Source organism: Furipterus horrens, unplaced genomic scaffold (genome assembly GCF_987537825.1).
Source record: "Furipterus horrens unplaced genomic scaffold, mFurHor1.1.pri manual_scaffold_5, whole genome shotgun sequence".
Lineage (NCBI taxonomy): Eukaryota > Metazoa > Chordata > Mammalia > Chiroptera > Furipteridae > Furipterus > Furipterus horrens.
In genome coordinates, this window is record NW_028327175.1 from 64,003,421 (window position 1) to 64,019,453 (window position 16,033).

A 16,033-nucleotide genomic window follows, 5' to 3' on the forward strand; every position below is an offset into this window, starting at 1 on the left:
AGAAACAATTAGTATTAATATTATCAAGTACAATTAAAGGTATGCTTAGCTATGACTACCAATTTCAAACTTACAAATATCCTCATTTACACCAGGAGACAAGTAGGAGAATGTTCTCTGCTGCCCTAATTGTAATATCAAGAAATTGTAAGCAACCCAAACATCCATCAACTATAGAATAAATAAATAAATAAATAATAATAATAGATCCATAATGGTTACCCTACAGCACTAAAAAGGAATTATTGCTACATGCAACATCAGGAATAAATCTCAGAATGAGAAAAAGCAAGATACAGAAAAATAAAGCACAGAGAGATTAAAAAACATTCAAAACTAAGCAATATGTTTGGAGTACATATATATATGGTAAAACTATAGAGAAGAAAGCAAGGGAATGATAAGTATAAAATTCCATATAATGGTTGCTATCTCTGCAGGAGGAGCGAAGATATGGGATTGGACAAGGGAACATGAGGATTTCAAAGGTAATAATAACACACACTTTTTCTAAAACTTAATCATGTTCATAGATGTCAGTGTACTGTAATTCTTTATGCCTTATAATTTATAAATATATTCATCTTCTCAATATTAATAAAAATTAAATGAAATAACCTGATGAACAAGTTGCGGTAACACCTTCAGTGAAAAATTATCATTAAAGGCTATTCCAGTACTAATGATGAGAGAACTTTTTTCATTCATTATATAATGAGCACCTACTATGTGTCATCACTGTTCAGAACTGGAGATTGAGTAATGAACAAAACATCCAAAAACCCTTGCTATACTGGAACATACATCCAATGGAACAGACTCAAACTATTTCCTATTTTCTATGAACCTAACCTACACAAGCCATTTCTTTCATTAGTAATGTGCTCAGATTTTGAGGTGAATATGTCTTAACTGTAATCTATATGACACCTGAAAAATTAGCTATATATAAAATATTCCTCTGATTGTTAATTTAGGCTTAAACATTTTGTAATAAACCTCTTTTAAATTAAAATCTTTCTTATATCTCGCTCATCAAAACTGCAGTCAACACTGTCCAAAATAGGCTTTTGAGCAAGTTACATATCTTCTGATAGGCTCCTCCACCTTGGAAATAGGCAATCTGTCATGGAAGTATTTCAGGAAAAGCAGTATTAAATACATTTAAATACATATTAAAGACATTTAAGTATCCATAATCCATATTTTTTTATGGCCTTTAGTTAAAAGCCTTAGATTTACCTACTTATGCTGTAACCTCTTGCAGAGAAGGCCTGAAAATACAGATTTTTGTATTTTGGTCTCTTCACTTATTGTCATAGAATGGATAAGTTAATTGCCTAGATACTTAAGCAGATCGCCCTGATCAAACCAATAATGTTCAAACATAATGAGAAAGAAAACTGGTTATTCCATGTACTTCTACATAATTATAAAAAGTTATGTTCACTCAAAAGTGCTAAAAAAGAAAACACTAAAGGAAACATTCCACTCTTTTTTTTGACTCTACACTTTGACAGCAAGTTGATGCCACTTCTTCAAAGCTGAGTCCAGATAAGACATAACTCACCATGTACAAATTGATCTAAACTTGCCACGAGACTACATTTATCTTCAGCCAGTACCAACTAATCATCTTGGGTATTTCTAAGTTATTCTATACAAAAATAATTGTGAAGACTACATGTAACATTTATATTAATAACAATGCCCAATTTGTGGGTTTTTTTCTTTTTGACATGAAAAAGTCAGTAAAATTCAAAACTAATTATGTCTAATATGTTTTATCTTGGCAGTTAAGAGGATTGAAAAGCAAAGAACTATTTTTTTTTTCTTTTAAAGGGATATAGTAAAGGCAGATTTTTTTTCTTTGAATTCTATTTAAAGATAGGACACAGAATAATTATGTAGACCATACCTAAATATTACTATATCTATATATAAATGACAAAACAGGCTCTGAGGAATTTAGAAAGGATCACTAAACCAGCAAGTGGCAAAGCAAGAACTCTCATCTAAATTTAATTTTCAAATTTTTGAGTTCTTTTCATCACTCATACTGCCTCTTTTAGTTGGAGTGAGAGGCTTTCAAGATCAGCAACAAAAATAAGAAAAGAACAATAGGAAGAATCTCTACTCAAGATGGCCTAAGAAGTTTAGAAAGAGGTACAGATGATCAGAAGTTCTGTTATGGATGGTTTTCATCTTTTCAATAAAAAATCTGAGTGTTTACTGTATGCCAGGCACTTGGGATACAAAAATGAACAGAAAAAGCCCTTGATTTAAACAAAGGAGCCTACAATATAAAATAGACATGTTCAGAGGCAATTACAATAAAATACAAGAGTAATAAACCAGACATGTGGAGGATGTTACCTATGCAAGTAAGAGAAAGGATGTCAACTTTGGGTGGCCAAACTCAGAAAAGATTTTATTTGATAAACAAATATGCCAGGCACTGTGGAGGAAGAAACTGGGGACACTGGTAAACAAAACGGGATCACTGCCACTCTCATGAAGCTCGCATTCAGTGGGAGAAGAAACAGCAAATATACAAGGTCATCCCAATGTAGTAATTAAGACTATAATGGAAATGAACTATGGCAATGTATAGATAAGACGGGACCACTGCTTTAAATTGGCATGTTGAGGAAGAACGCTCATGAGACAACGAGAAACACCTGAGAAGTCCGGAGTGCAAACCGCTTGAAATCGTTATTGCTTAACTTTTAGAGCAAAATTATTAAAATTGTAAAAACTAAGTACCTTTATTCTACATAAGAGTTTACCTTCAGGCTAACAGTGTAATTTCACCATAGCTCAAAATCTATTGATTTAATTTTCACCCTTTCCTACTTAAAAAAAATGAAGATGAAAAATACACACACACCCCAATAAACAGGAGGCTGGCCCGGGGCGGCGGCAATGTGCTACCAGCTCCGAGGGCTGTCCTCACCTTGATCAGTTGCCCTGGAAGTGCGGAGTCTGGATGAGGCTGAGGTGCACCCGGGCGGGCGCAGGTCCAGGTCCAGGTGCCAGGTGGAGGCCGCCACCGCACACTGCCCCTTGGCCACTAGCCTAGCATTCCCCCCGAGGGCCCGCGCAGGCCTCCTTAGGGGCAGCCTCAGCCTCCGGTCGCAGCCCTTCCCATCCAGAGCTGCAAACGCAGTACGCCAAGACCCAACAACTCCCACTTTCAACATCTGGCACCAGAGGCCTTCCTGCCAGTCCTCGCAGGCCCCACTGCACGTGCTGTGACATGTGACCTCTACAGGTCGCACAGTTGCACACCCGCAGGAGCAAGGCAGGGGTTGGGGAGGGAGCAGGGAGCCTGAGACAGGAGGCCCCAGGCGCAGGGAGGCTCCTGAACCTCTTGAGTGGGTGTTCTGGAGCACAGCCCCTCCAAGTCCCTGCTGCTGGATATGGCACAAGTACCAATGGTTCGCCTTGCCTTCTCCAACTCACTACCTATCCCAGACTTGGACACACTTAGATCTCTCGCGCCTGACACCTAAATGCCATCCCGGAGAACTGCACTCCTGCCTAAAATCACAGACCCTCAGGTCAAAGGGTTGGGAGCCTTGTCTGTGGAGAAGCGCAAACCGTACAGAATGTAGTTTATTTATTTGTGAAGATAACGAAGGCTCAGGGGACAGGATTCTGCAATGTATCATTTTGAAGGAAATGGATGATGGTGTTAGGAATCAAGTCCAAGAGTAGTATCAGCATAAAGATTTAATTATAAAAGATAACCCCTTTTAATTTTGGTCAACCCAGTATCCCTTATTTTTCAGAAGTTTCTTCATCCTCAGTACTGCACCTCCCACCCCCAAGTATCAAGTTTCAGTTAACTCACACCAGTAATAATTTTGAAAAATACCATAAAAAATAATGTAACTAAGGGACCCCAGGATTAGAAGGCAAGAGACCCTGGAATACTGGTCTGTTTGGCACTTTGAATCTCTCTTTTACTGATGCATGATTTTATATCATCATGCATTTATCATGTGGATAATATTACTTGTCTAAGTTATGCAGACCTTCCACTGACACATTTCATTATACAACAAACTCCCTGCCCCACCCTTATCCCCTGAAAACCTTTTGTTAATATCACCAGTCTTATCAGAAAAGTCTTTGACTTTTGTGAAGCTGGTGTATCAGTTATCCATTATTGCATAGCAAATTACTCCAAATTTAGCAATGTCAAAGAACAAAGTTTTATCTCACAACTTCTGTGGGGCAGGAATCCAGGAGTGGCTTAGCTGGGTGTTTCTGGCTCAGTGTCTTTTAAGAGGTTTCAGTCAAGCTGTTCGCTGGGCTGCAGTCATTTTAAGGCTCCAGTCAAAAACAATCTACTTTGAAACTCACTCCTGTGCCATTTAGCAGGCTTCAGAAGATCCACTTGAAGGTTCACTCGCATGGTTGCTTGCAAGCCTCAGTTCCTTACCTTGTGGGCCTCTCCATAGTCTGCTTGAGTCTCCTAATGATGTAGCAGCTGGTTTACCTCTCCTAGGGCTACCTCACAATGTGACAGCTGGTCCCAATGGGAGCAATGAGAGATCAGATAGGTAGGTAGGTAGATAGACAGATAAAGAGAATCCACCTGAGACAGAAGCCACAGTCATTTTATAATCTGATTTCACTGTGACAGCTCATCACTTCAGTCCTGTTCTATGCACTAGAAATAGTCCCACGGACACTCACAGGGAAGGCAGCCAAGCTCCACCTCAGGGGAGGGGGGAGCTGTATCAAAGAATGTGGAGACGTATCTTTAAAACCAGCACAAGTTGTCAAGCCTATGGTGCCAGATGTAAGTTTCCCTAAAATTCTAGTTTTTACTTTAAAGCTCAAATTTATCATTGGCAATAAATACTGTCAGTTGTTTTCCTCAAAATGACAGCCTTACTTCTTTCATTTTTGAGAAAATATCTTGCCAAACACTCAACTCTGTATGACCATAGTTTCTCTGGCAGTCATTCTTTCAAGTGAAAATGATATTCCATGAAAAAAGCAGTTAGTTCAGCTCACAGCTCAAATAAGTGTACTGCTTTTCTTTGAAGCAATTGTGTATTTCTGTATGCAGCAGAAGGGCTTTATGTATAATCCCTATTAAATCACATAGCATATTAAAATCATGTATATTCAAAAGCCAATACTTTTTAAAAATTAATAATGTTTATCTTTTCTCCAAGATATTCTTAAGTAAAACTGATTTTTCGTTTTTTTGTTTTTTGTTTTTTTTTTTGTATAGACTAGACTGCTCAGGCCTTCTGACCTGGAAAATCATTGTAGGAGGAGGTAAATCAGGAAGAGCTCCAAGGAAAAAGGTATGTATTGAGATTGGCTAGGAATTACTTTCAGATTGGCAGAGAAGGAAAGGTGGGAAAGTAAAATAAGCAAAATAGCGGGGCTCGACTGAAATGAGCATATTACGTTCAAGAATGAAGAGAGGAAAAGCTAAGTTGGGAGCAAGGTGTGTGGGTTTGACAGGGGCATCTGTGAAGGCAACCAGCCTGACAGTCTCACAAAATAGACCCTGTCTGAAGGAGCAATGTGAGCAAGGAGGACTGCTACAAGTCCCAGGGCTTCTCAGGATTACTCTGGAGCCAGAAATGCAGCAGCAGATTCTCAGCAAGGTTCCATCTGCCATTCATGAGGGCCCCAATGCTAGTCACAACCATAGAGTTAAATAAGAGCTTCCCGTCTTACTTTTTCTCCCTCCCTCTTGCAGGTCTGAAAAGGTCAACAGCAGCCACTGATGAGGGAGAAGGGGTACTAGGAACAGGAAAAGCAGCTCACTCTTCCTCCCCACTCAATTGCAGACTTCCAGGCCTGGTGCAAAACTCAAGTGGGAAAGAAAAGATTTTAAATGAAATGAGATTAGAGTTTGGATTATTACATTGAGCTGGACTCTAATGACTAAAAAGATACTATCCATTTTTTACCTGGGAGCAAGCACGAAACTATAAAATCTACCTGAGATTTTAAGGAAGTAGAAGTGGAGCACAGTGAGTGTGAGTAAACTGATAGGGCAAGTTTGAGGGACAGTGGGAGAGAAGAGACAGCTGCTTTCAGCTTGTATCCTACTGAATTCAACTTTTAATAAAGCGGTTACAAGAACTAGGTATCAAATACTTATTTTTGCCAGGCTCAGGCTCTGCTGAGCATTTATTAAAAGTGTATTTTATTGATTATATTGTTACAGTAGTCCCAATTTTTTCTCCTTCGCTCCAATCTGCCCAGTACCCCCCTTCCCTCCGCAATCCCACCCCCCTTAGATCATGTGCATGGGTCATGCATATAAGTTCTTTGGCTTCACCCTTTCCTATATTATTCTTAACTTCCCCCTGTCTATTTTGTACCAACCAATTATGCTTCCTAATCCCTGCACCATTGCTCCATTTCTCCCCCTTCCCCCCTCCCAGCTGATAACCCTCCAAATGATCCCCATGCCTATGATTCTGTTCCTATTCTGGTTTGCTTAGTTGGATTTTGTTTTTATTTTTTAGATTCAGTTGTTGATAGTTGTGAGTTTGTTGTCATTTTAATGTTCACGATTTTGATCTTCTTTTTTTTAAGTCCCTTTGACATTTCATATAATAATGGCTTGGTAATGATGAACTCCTTTAGCTTTACCTTGTCTGGGAAGCACTTCATCTGCCCTTCCCTTCCAAATGATAGCCTTGCTGGATAGAGTAATCTTGGTTCTAAGTCCTTGCTTTTCATCACGTGGAATACTGCTTGCCAGTCCCTTCTTGCCTGAAAAGTTTCTTTTGAGAAATCAGCTCATAGTCTTATAGGCATCCCTTTGTAGGGAACTCTCTGCTTTTCTCTTGCTGCTTTTAAGATTCTCTCTTTATCTTTCACCTTTGGCATTTTAATTATGATGTGTCTTGGTGTGGTCCTCCTTGGGTCTAGCTTGTTTGGGACTCTGTGCTTCCTGGACTTGTATGTCTATTTCCTTCACCAATTTTGGGAAGTTTGCCTTCATTATTTTTTCACTTAAGCTTTCAATTTCTTGCTCTTCCTCTTCTCCCTCTGGCACCCCTATGATTCGGATGTTGGTAAGTTTAAAGTTGTCCCAGAGGTTCCTAAGACTCTCATTTGTTTCAATTCCCGTTTCCTCATTCTGTACTGGTTGATTGTTTTTTCCTTCCTTATGTTCCAAATCATTGATTTGATCCCTGGTTTCCTTCCCCTCACCATTGGTTTTGTGTGGATTTTCCTTCGTTTCATTTAGCATAGCCTTCACTTCTTCCCTTACTCGTCTGTCATACTTAAGCAGATCTGTCAAGCCTGTAAGTATCTTTATCACCAGTGTTTTGGACTCTATGTCTGTTAGGTTGGCTATCTCCTTGTCTGTTACGTTGGTTATCTCCTCGTCGCTTAGTTCTCCCACTGGAACCTTGATCCATTCAGTCTTTTGGGCCATACTTCTCTGTTTCCTCATCTTGACAGGTTCCTGTATTTGTTTGCCTGTGTGTCTTAGGTAGAACTGTTGCACCTGTTACATTGTAAGGGGTGGAGCCTTAGGTATTTGTCAGTACAGGTGACCCGTTTCACCACGTTGTGGCGCTGTGTGGTGGTGAGGGGTCTGAAGGAATAATGCTGCTTGCTCAGCACTCTCCCCTTTTCCAGGCACTTCTCCCACTTCTGTATGGGACTGGCGCCCCTCTAGCTGTTGCCCTGGCCATCGTTCCCAGGGTGGGTGGGTCTGCGGATGTTCTAGGAACGTGGGGGCCCTTTAAACAAGCATACTCTGCTGAGACCGGCAGTTTCTTCCACCCCAACCCCCCCTGGTTTGCACAGTCACATACAATGAGACTTTATTTTCCCCAGCACTAGGATCATGAGCTGCGCAGTCTGGTCTGGTGCTGGGAGCACTCCCCAGCTGTTTCTCCCCATTTTTAAAATGTGTGACTGCACTTTCATGTGGCCTGCCGCTGCCACCACCACACCGTGTCCTCTCCATCCTGGCTCTGCCCCTCCTACCTGTCTGGATGAGTATTTCTTCTTTATATCTTTGTTTTTTGGACTTCCATACAGCTCAATTTTCTGGAACTTCTGGTTGTCTCTAGTTTTGAGGTAGTTGTATTCCTTCTTAGTTGTGGAGGGAGATGCAGCATGTCTGTCTAAACCTCCATCTTGGCCAGAAGTCTCTGCTGGGCATGTTTTGATGAATAGACAAGATGCATTTATATTTAGGCAAATGGCATTTTCAGAGTGACTGAGGCCAGGCTAATCTGAGTTCATGTCCTTGCTCTGCTACTTTTAAAATGTGACACATTTTAAACTCTTGGACTCTCATTCCTTCATCTATAAAATGAAGATAAACAATTCCTACTTCCTAGGGTGGTTGTAAAAAGTGAGACAACATATGTATAGTAACACAGTGCCTGGTACACCCAATAAATGGTAGCAATGATTATGATCATCATGGTCTCAGTCTGTGTAGTGACCTGACAAAAAATCCAGACATTAACATGCAAGACAGACTGAAGGTGAATCAAGACTAGACACGGAGAAAAATCAGAAACACTGAGTAATAAAGTAAGGCAAAAGTGGTAGCCATAGGGACAAGATAGAGGTGAATAGACAAATATAAGGAATATTTGAGAGGAAAATAAAGCAGTAACTTGGTTAGCTATAATATAGCAAATAAAGAAGAGTCAAAGGCAGCTTAAATTCTAAAGCTTGGTTGGATGAGAGAAAAGGAGAAACAGGAGAAATACAGACATTGGCAGAATAAGCAGGTTGGGTGGGTGAGCGCAGTGGGAAGAAAATATTACTTTCGTTTTGCTATATGTCAAATTTAGGTGATGGTACAGCTTCCAAGTGCAAATATCCTATGTTTGAAAAGTCACTTATTTATCCATTTGTGTAGTATTTCTTGAGAGCCTACTGGGTGTCAGACACCATGTTAATCTCTAGTGAGAACAATATAAAGCCTCAGAGTTTCAATGAGACAACTGGGCCAGACAGAAGGATTTGGGGGCCTTCAACATAGAGCTGGTCCCTGAAATCATGAATATTAATCAGTTTTCTAATGGAGAGTGTCAAGAAGAGACAATTTCTGGGAACAGTCCTAGATAAGGAGACATAATAAATGGGCAAATGTGTGAGCACTAAACCAGGATCACATGTTGTAATTATTTTTATATTAAATTCTAACCACTTAGTTTATAAATATTTAATTATGACAAAAAGTGGTTACATAGCAACTGTTCATAGCTTTTAAACTTTTTATTTTGAAATAATAATAGATTCACAGAAAGCTTCAAAAGTAATAGAGAGATCACATTTATCCTTCACCCAGTTTCCCCTGATGACTACATCCTACATAGCTATAGTACAATATAAAAACCAGGAAATTGACCCTAGTATAACCCACTCACTTTATTCAGATTTTACTTATTTTACATGCACTCATTGTGTATACATGTGTGCATAATTATATGCCATGCTATCACATGTATGGGTTTATATAATCTTTCACCCTTAATTGTTAATTTTTTTTTGTTTGCTCACTCCACGGGAATTTTTTAAAAATATGTTTTGTAGTTTACTGATACTCCCTAATGTTCAAACAGCTAAATACAGCAGCGGTCATAAAAGATTTTTTAAATATTTAATCAGCAAGGAACTTGTATATGTTTTACTCTATTGCATATATTAAGCCAGGTCCTTCTGAGACCTTTTGCTCACTGTTTCCCAAGTTCTTTATCAGTAAAATGTGAGTTATGATTTCCAAAGTCCTTTACAACCCTGCAATTCTACAATTTTAGAATTCTAATTCCTAGGTTACTTGGTCCCTTGATATAATGCAGAAATTTGTGGTTACTGCATCAATTCTTTTGAGTCAGGTCAGTTTCTTCCCCTATCAGGCTAGTGGCTAGTGGGGCTTAGTTAATCACTGTCTCATTGTAGCAAAGCTTGAAATATCTTAACATAGTTTTCACAGGTTTCTTCCTGTGGTTTCTTCCTCAAAACTACTTGTAATACCTTAGGTAATGGGAGAATAAACTAATAGTTATTCTAACAAAAATAATTTGTATTATGTTAATGAAAATATATTTACTCCATAATGTTTAATAACAATGTAAAATATCACAAACCATTTCTATTCTGGCAACATGCAATATATTAGCATTGAACTTCACTCCTACTTAATGAAATAAAAATCTGTGATACTCTGACCTGGGATAGACAAGGAGGAAGCTTTTATTTAGGAAGAAAATAGTATTAGGTCAATTGCTAAGAAAATTAATATTTATAAAACTAGATTTCTACCTCCTTCAAAGATCTGTAATTAATTACATGAAAATAATAAAAACTTTTGTGCTTGGATAAAACAGTAGAAGATCCATGTAAGTAAGATCAGTGTTAAAGTAAATATTTGTAGGCTGAGTAAACACCAGTTTATAAAAGCAGCCATGAGATGTAGACTTTGTACAACAGTCACATTAGAACGCTTAACAGACTTTCTATGTTTTTACGTATTGACAGCAACGCACTGCAATAGTAAAGTTAGATTTCTAGTTCAGTAATGTTCTGGAAAATAATAGCAGTGCACTAAAGCACTTCATGGTATTCCTTTTACTGAATTAAAGTTAATGAAATATATTTAAATTCTTAAAGGATTGTTCAGTAGCTTGTTCCATATAAAACTATACTAGTAGTTTCATTTCATGATACCAAGATTCTTTTGAGGGAAAACTTAAGAACACAAAGCACTTGGCTTTTAGTCAACAAGGTTGGTAGAGGGGGAAAAAAGCCTTCTCTCCAAGAAGTATGAAATATGACACAGCAAAACCAGGCTATTTAAAAATAATAATGGCAAGAAATAGGAAAAAAATTTTGTTATCTTCAAATTTTGGGCAGAGAAACTTAGCCAGATCTGGGGATCTACATCTAGTTTTTTCCTCATACTTAAAAATAAGTATCCACTTTGGAAATACCTATGAAGGGATGTAATGCCACAGACAGACCATTTGTTGGGCACTAACTCAAGGAGGGAGGCCAGAATATCCCCAATTTACAGATGCTCAGAGGCATTAAGTGATTTTCCATTCTCACACAGCTGCTGAGGGGCAGAAATGTGATAAACACCAAATCTGTCTGACTCAAAAATGTACTGCTCTTAGGCATAGTCCATGCTACTAATATCTATATATCACTCCTATATATTTAAATAGAGCAGAACATCTACTGAGGTACGTTCAGCACTTTGATCCTATATATTGCATTTATTTTTTAAAAAGTCACAATAAAGCACCATTTGTATTAAATCAGATGATCTTTTTATTCAATTAAATCAAACTATATGTTCAAATATTATTTTCTATTCTTTTGGAAAATTAAAATTAAAATTAAAGACAAATAGGGAAAACAGCATTTGTAACATATATAATAAAGGGCCAAAATCTTCACTTCCTATGAAATTCATTAGAAGATATACAAACATATCATTTATTTAATGGATATTTTCTGAATGCCTTCCACATACCCTGCACTGTGCTGTAAGTTAGGGATAGAATGAACAAGTATTTATTGATTTCATTCTTTTTATTCTAAAAAATATAGTAGTCCCTCTCTATATCGCGGTTCACTTATTGCAGCCTCACTGTATCACGGGATTTTAAAAAATATTATATTTAATTATTTATCACAGATTTTTCGCTATATCGTGGGATTTTGCGGTACTGTATACGTATGTTGTTAAAGTTACGTAGGCTTAGAGTGTAGAATATGTTTAAGAACATAAGTAGTGTTTATAAAAGTGTGGAAAAGGTTAATAAGGCACTGGGAATGGTTTATAAGTGTGTGGGAAGGGTTTATAAAGCCTTAAAATATATGTAAATACTAAAATAAGTGTAAGGTTCCTACTTTGCAGATTTTCACCTATTGCAGGGGGAGGGGAGGGGCGGGTCTAGAACATAATACCTGTGATAAGTGAGGGAATACTGTAATTTATTTAGGATAATTCCATTTTGCAAAAATATTTATGTATATATACTTTAAAATACCTGGAGGGGCATATGTCAAGTAGTTATCAATGGATGGCCAGATTTGTTTATTTGAAGCATAAAATAATGCACATGCATTTCATTTGAAATAAAGTTGTATTTAAAAAATTTTAACCTTACAGACATAAAATTATTCAGTTAGTTCACCTATAGTCCAGGGTGTTGGGGATTTTTTTTGTAATAAAAATATACTTCTCTTTTCTTATCCAATGGAAGATGGATTCCAGTAGAAATGGATTCAATCCTTTCTTTTATACCACTATATTCCCACTTCCTGGATCCTGCCCCCAAAACACACCAGATACACAAACACTGACAGACATGCACACCAAGACACAAATACATAGACACAAGACAGCCTCCCACACAGTAGACGCGCACACACACACACACACACACACACACACACAGAAACTCACACAGATACACAGTCTCCTTAAACTTATTTTGGTGTAAGTGAAAGTGTGGCAGAGATCTGATGATTTTAATCATGGAAATAGCTCTCATTGTCCTCTAGATCCTTTCTTTCGTTCTTCCTTTCTTTCTTTGTCTTTGTTTCTTTCTCTTTCTTTCTTTCTTTTTCTTTTTCTTTCTTTCTTTATTTCTGTCTGACTCTCTTTCTCCCTTTCTTCCTTCCTTCCTTTCTTTTCCTTCCTTTCTTTTCCTTCCTTCCTTCCTTCCTTCCTTCCTTCCTTCCTTCCTTCCTTCCTTCCTTCCTTCCTTCTTTCCTTTTTTTCATTTGGAACCCTTGAATGAAGTATTTTCATGCTTGTATATTATAAAATGTATAACTTCCTTTAGTGGAAAGATAGATCTATGACTGACCCCTTTTTGAGTTTTTGTTTTTATCTATTTGTTCTATTTGTCCTGGGTACTAGACTACCTAGGAGCATGTGACAGATACATGGCTGTAGCAGCCACTCGTCTAACAAGATGACAAATAGCTCCGGGGAATCAAAACAGACTAATATGGAACAGCTGACAGGAGATAGTAATTTTTTTCACTTAATTAAAAAAATCAATTTATTTAGTCTCATGTGTACAGAATTATGTTACTCATAGTGTTAAATAAAATATAGTATCTGTTCATTAATCAAAGAATGCAGTAGAGAAATAAAACCAGCCCCCATAATATATTCCATATAAATGTTATTAAATATTTCATTCATGAAATTCAATAATTCCAGGTGAGTAGCATGTCAATGGCTATTTTTGAAAAAATATATTAATGGCTTATTCACAATAAAAAGTTCTCTGATTCTCAACTTATTCAGTTTTACAATTCTGTACAGAGTTAATGATGAACATTTTCTTAAAGTCAAATAAAGTCAGCAGGTAGCCTTGACGGGTGTGGCTAAGTGGGTTGGACATCATCCTGCAAATCGAAACATCACTGGTTTGATTCCCTAATACCCCATCAGGGCACATGCCTGGGTTGTGGGCCAGGTCATTGGTTAGGGGCATGCAAGAGGCAATCAAATGATGATTTTCTCCCACTCTTTCTCCCTCTCCTCCCTCTCTCTAAAAATAAATAAATAAAATATTTATTTAAAAAGGTTAGCAGGTAATAATGTTTATGAAGTATGTTTCCCTAATACAATTTTGTAAAAAGAAAATTAGTTGAGTATTTATGGAGAGCCTGCCTTAAATCCAACACTATACATTTATCTGAATGATAATAGACTAGATTGAATTTCACTGTAATCTAATAGTTATCCAATTTTTACCACCAGATAAGAAGCCTTCTCATTTTAAATATTTTTGACAGCTAATAACTGTCAAGAAACACACAAACATTAACTGAAATCTAAAACAACACAAGAGTTAGTCAAAACCTATTTCAAGAGTACTATATTTCCAGTGTTTGTCCATGGTTTCTATTCAAACATAAATAGTCCAAGGTTTCTATTACTCAGAAACATTCCTAGAGTTTTCAAAATTATTCCAGAAAGATTCATCTATCTCTTCACTTTTCTGTTTCTGTAAAGAAGATAAAAGAACTGACATTCACATGATATTACATTGTTCTATCTAAGAACATGTCTGCCAGATTACATTTTCCAAAGATGCTGCAACAGTATCTCCCATCCCACATATTCTTCTACAGTGTGACCTTGGCACTCCTCCCGTCAAGAAAAGAGGTCTATGTCCTCTTCCCTTTAATCTAAACAGGCTTGTCATCCACAGGTAACAGAGAGAATGCAGTTGAAGTGATGCTGTGTGCATTCTAAGACTACGTTATAAAAGATGATACAGTTTCCTCTTTAATCAGTTGAACAGTCACTTCTGTATCCCCGAACCATAATGCAAGAAGTTCAAGTATCCTGAGGCTTCTATGCTACGAGGAAGGCACAAGAAGAGGACATATGTAGATGATCTGGTTGTTCTCATGCTGAAATCCCAGCCAAATGCAAGTATCATCTGTCAGACCTGTAAGTGAAGATGCCTCCGGATGATTCCAGCCCCAAGTCATTGGGCCACTCAAAGCTGTTGCTTCACTGTAAACCATTAGAATCTACTCTCTCATATTTGTATATTCGTCAAGGTCAGCCGGAGAAACACTGTGGTTCCAAGTCTCCGGCTAACACTGACGAATATAGTTGGTGACGAAACCAGCCCAGCCAACCCGTGAAGAGATTCTGTAGGGGAGATACCAGGAGAAGGAAATGTCCTGTCTCATTTTGCTCCCTCTGATCTCGCCCATTGACTTAATGCACTGGAAACCAGAAAGTAGAAGGAGCCTGTTGATGTAGTTCATACAGCCTAGTACCAGAGTATACAGAGCAGGTGGAGAAAATAAAAGAGTGGGCCTGGATTGGCAAAGAAAGAGTTAAACTCATAAAGAAAAGCTGGGAAATTATTACTATAAAATTCATAATGGTGGTCACTTCTAGAAAGGTGTGAAGGTAATGATCCAGAAGGGACATATGGGTGGAGGGGTATTTTCTTAATCAGAATGTTGGTTAGTTAAATGGGTGTTTGTCTTATAATTACTCATTAACCTATATATTTCTGTTTTGCACTTTTTGTATATATCACAGTTTAAAGGTTTAAAGAAAACAATGCTGAACAATAAGAACTTGTGTATTTGAATTTTAAAAAAAGTCACAATAAATTTTTAGATGAGCACATCTGTAGCCCTTAAAACAAGTCTGTTTAAAACACAAGAAAATTTGTTATAGTGAAGCATCCAAGTCCTGACAAGTGAAGGAATTAAATAATTCATAACTAAAAGATCTTTTCTTTAAAAAAAAAAGTTGCTTTGAGACAGGTTGGGAAGAAAGAATAGTAGCCTAGAGCCTTGGCCATGTTTCAATGCTGATAGTCAAGAACAACAGAGAAGTCAATGTAGAAGACACAGGAGAAGACAGGGGGAATAGATGGAGTGCAGCCCCTCCAGTGGCAACAGGGATGCACAGTACTGCCAGAGGGACGTGATGAGGACTATGTATTGTGCTATAGCTGGAGGAAAAGGAAAGCATGCATGTGACTGCATATAAATTTGTTAGCTTAGCGGTGGGAAACTGAGGGGTGTTCCCTATTTGATGCTCCCATTTTCTCTGTGACAGAAAACATGAGGGAGGAGATGTCAGAGTCAGAGATGGAGGATAGGGAGAAGGCTTGAACCACTCTGACATCAGGGAGGACTGTAGACTTATTGGGGTAGAAAGGAAAACAGTGAACAGTGTATGTGGGTGGTAGGGTGGGGGGTTAGACTGGGAGGTTGCTAAATGGCCGCAACAGGAGAGAGGAGGGTATGTAGTCTCGGATCTTAAAACAGTTTTTCAGGAGGATGGGAGAGTAATGGTCTGGCTCTCACCCTCCACTCCACCTGGAATTCCAGAAGGTAAAGTAGAAAGTTTTGGCAGGAAGCAAAGCATGGGCAAACCTAGATGACTAGGATAAGTTATAGTGGGGCCTGGAGTAAAAAATCAGGAAATGGGACATGTTATGTTAAACTAGCAATGAGGTTTTAAAGAAGAATTTGCCTTAGAAATGTCCTG

General features: G+C 38.0%; 1 protein-coding gene and 1 long non-coding RNA gene across 3 annotated transcripts in view; one reads left to right on the plus strand and one right to left on the minus strand.

The window, feature by feature from the left end:
• Window positions 1-4,517, minus strand: part of SPATA9 (spermatogenesis associated 9) — a 46,137-nt gene extending 41,620 nt beyond the window's left edge. Inside the window, exon 1 of the mRNA XM_090276508.1 lies at window positions 4,451-4,517. The gene's annotated coding sequence lies outside the window, so the exon portion shown is untranslated. The remainder of the gene's footprint in view (window positions 1-4,450) is intronic.
• Window positions 394-6,058, plus strand: LOC150008727 (uncharacterized). Of its 2 annotated transcripts, none has more exons than XR_016511133.1 (3): window positions 394-488; window positions 5,255-5,330; window positions 5,735-6,058. It is a non-coding gene; the product is annotated as an uncharacterized LOC150008727 (long non-coding RNA). The 2 variants fall into 2 exon arrangements; XR_016511134.1 differs by lacking the exon at window positions 394-488 and adding an exon at window positions 4,391-4,813.
• The last annotated feature ends 9,975 nt before the right edge of the window (window positions 6,059-16,033 follow it).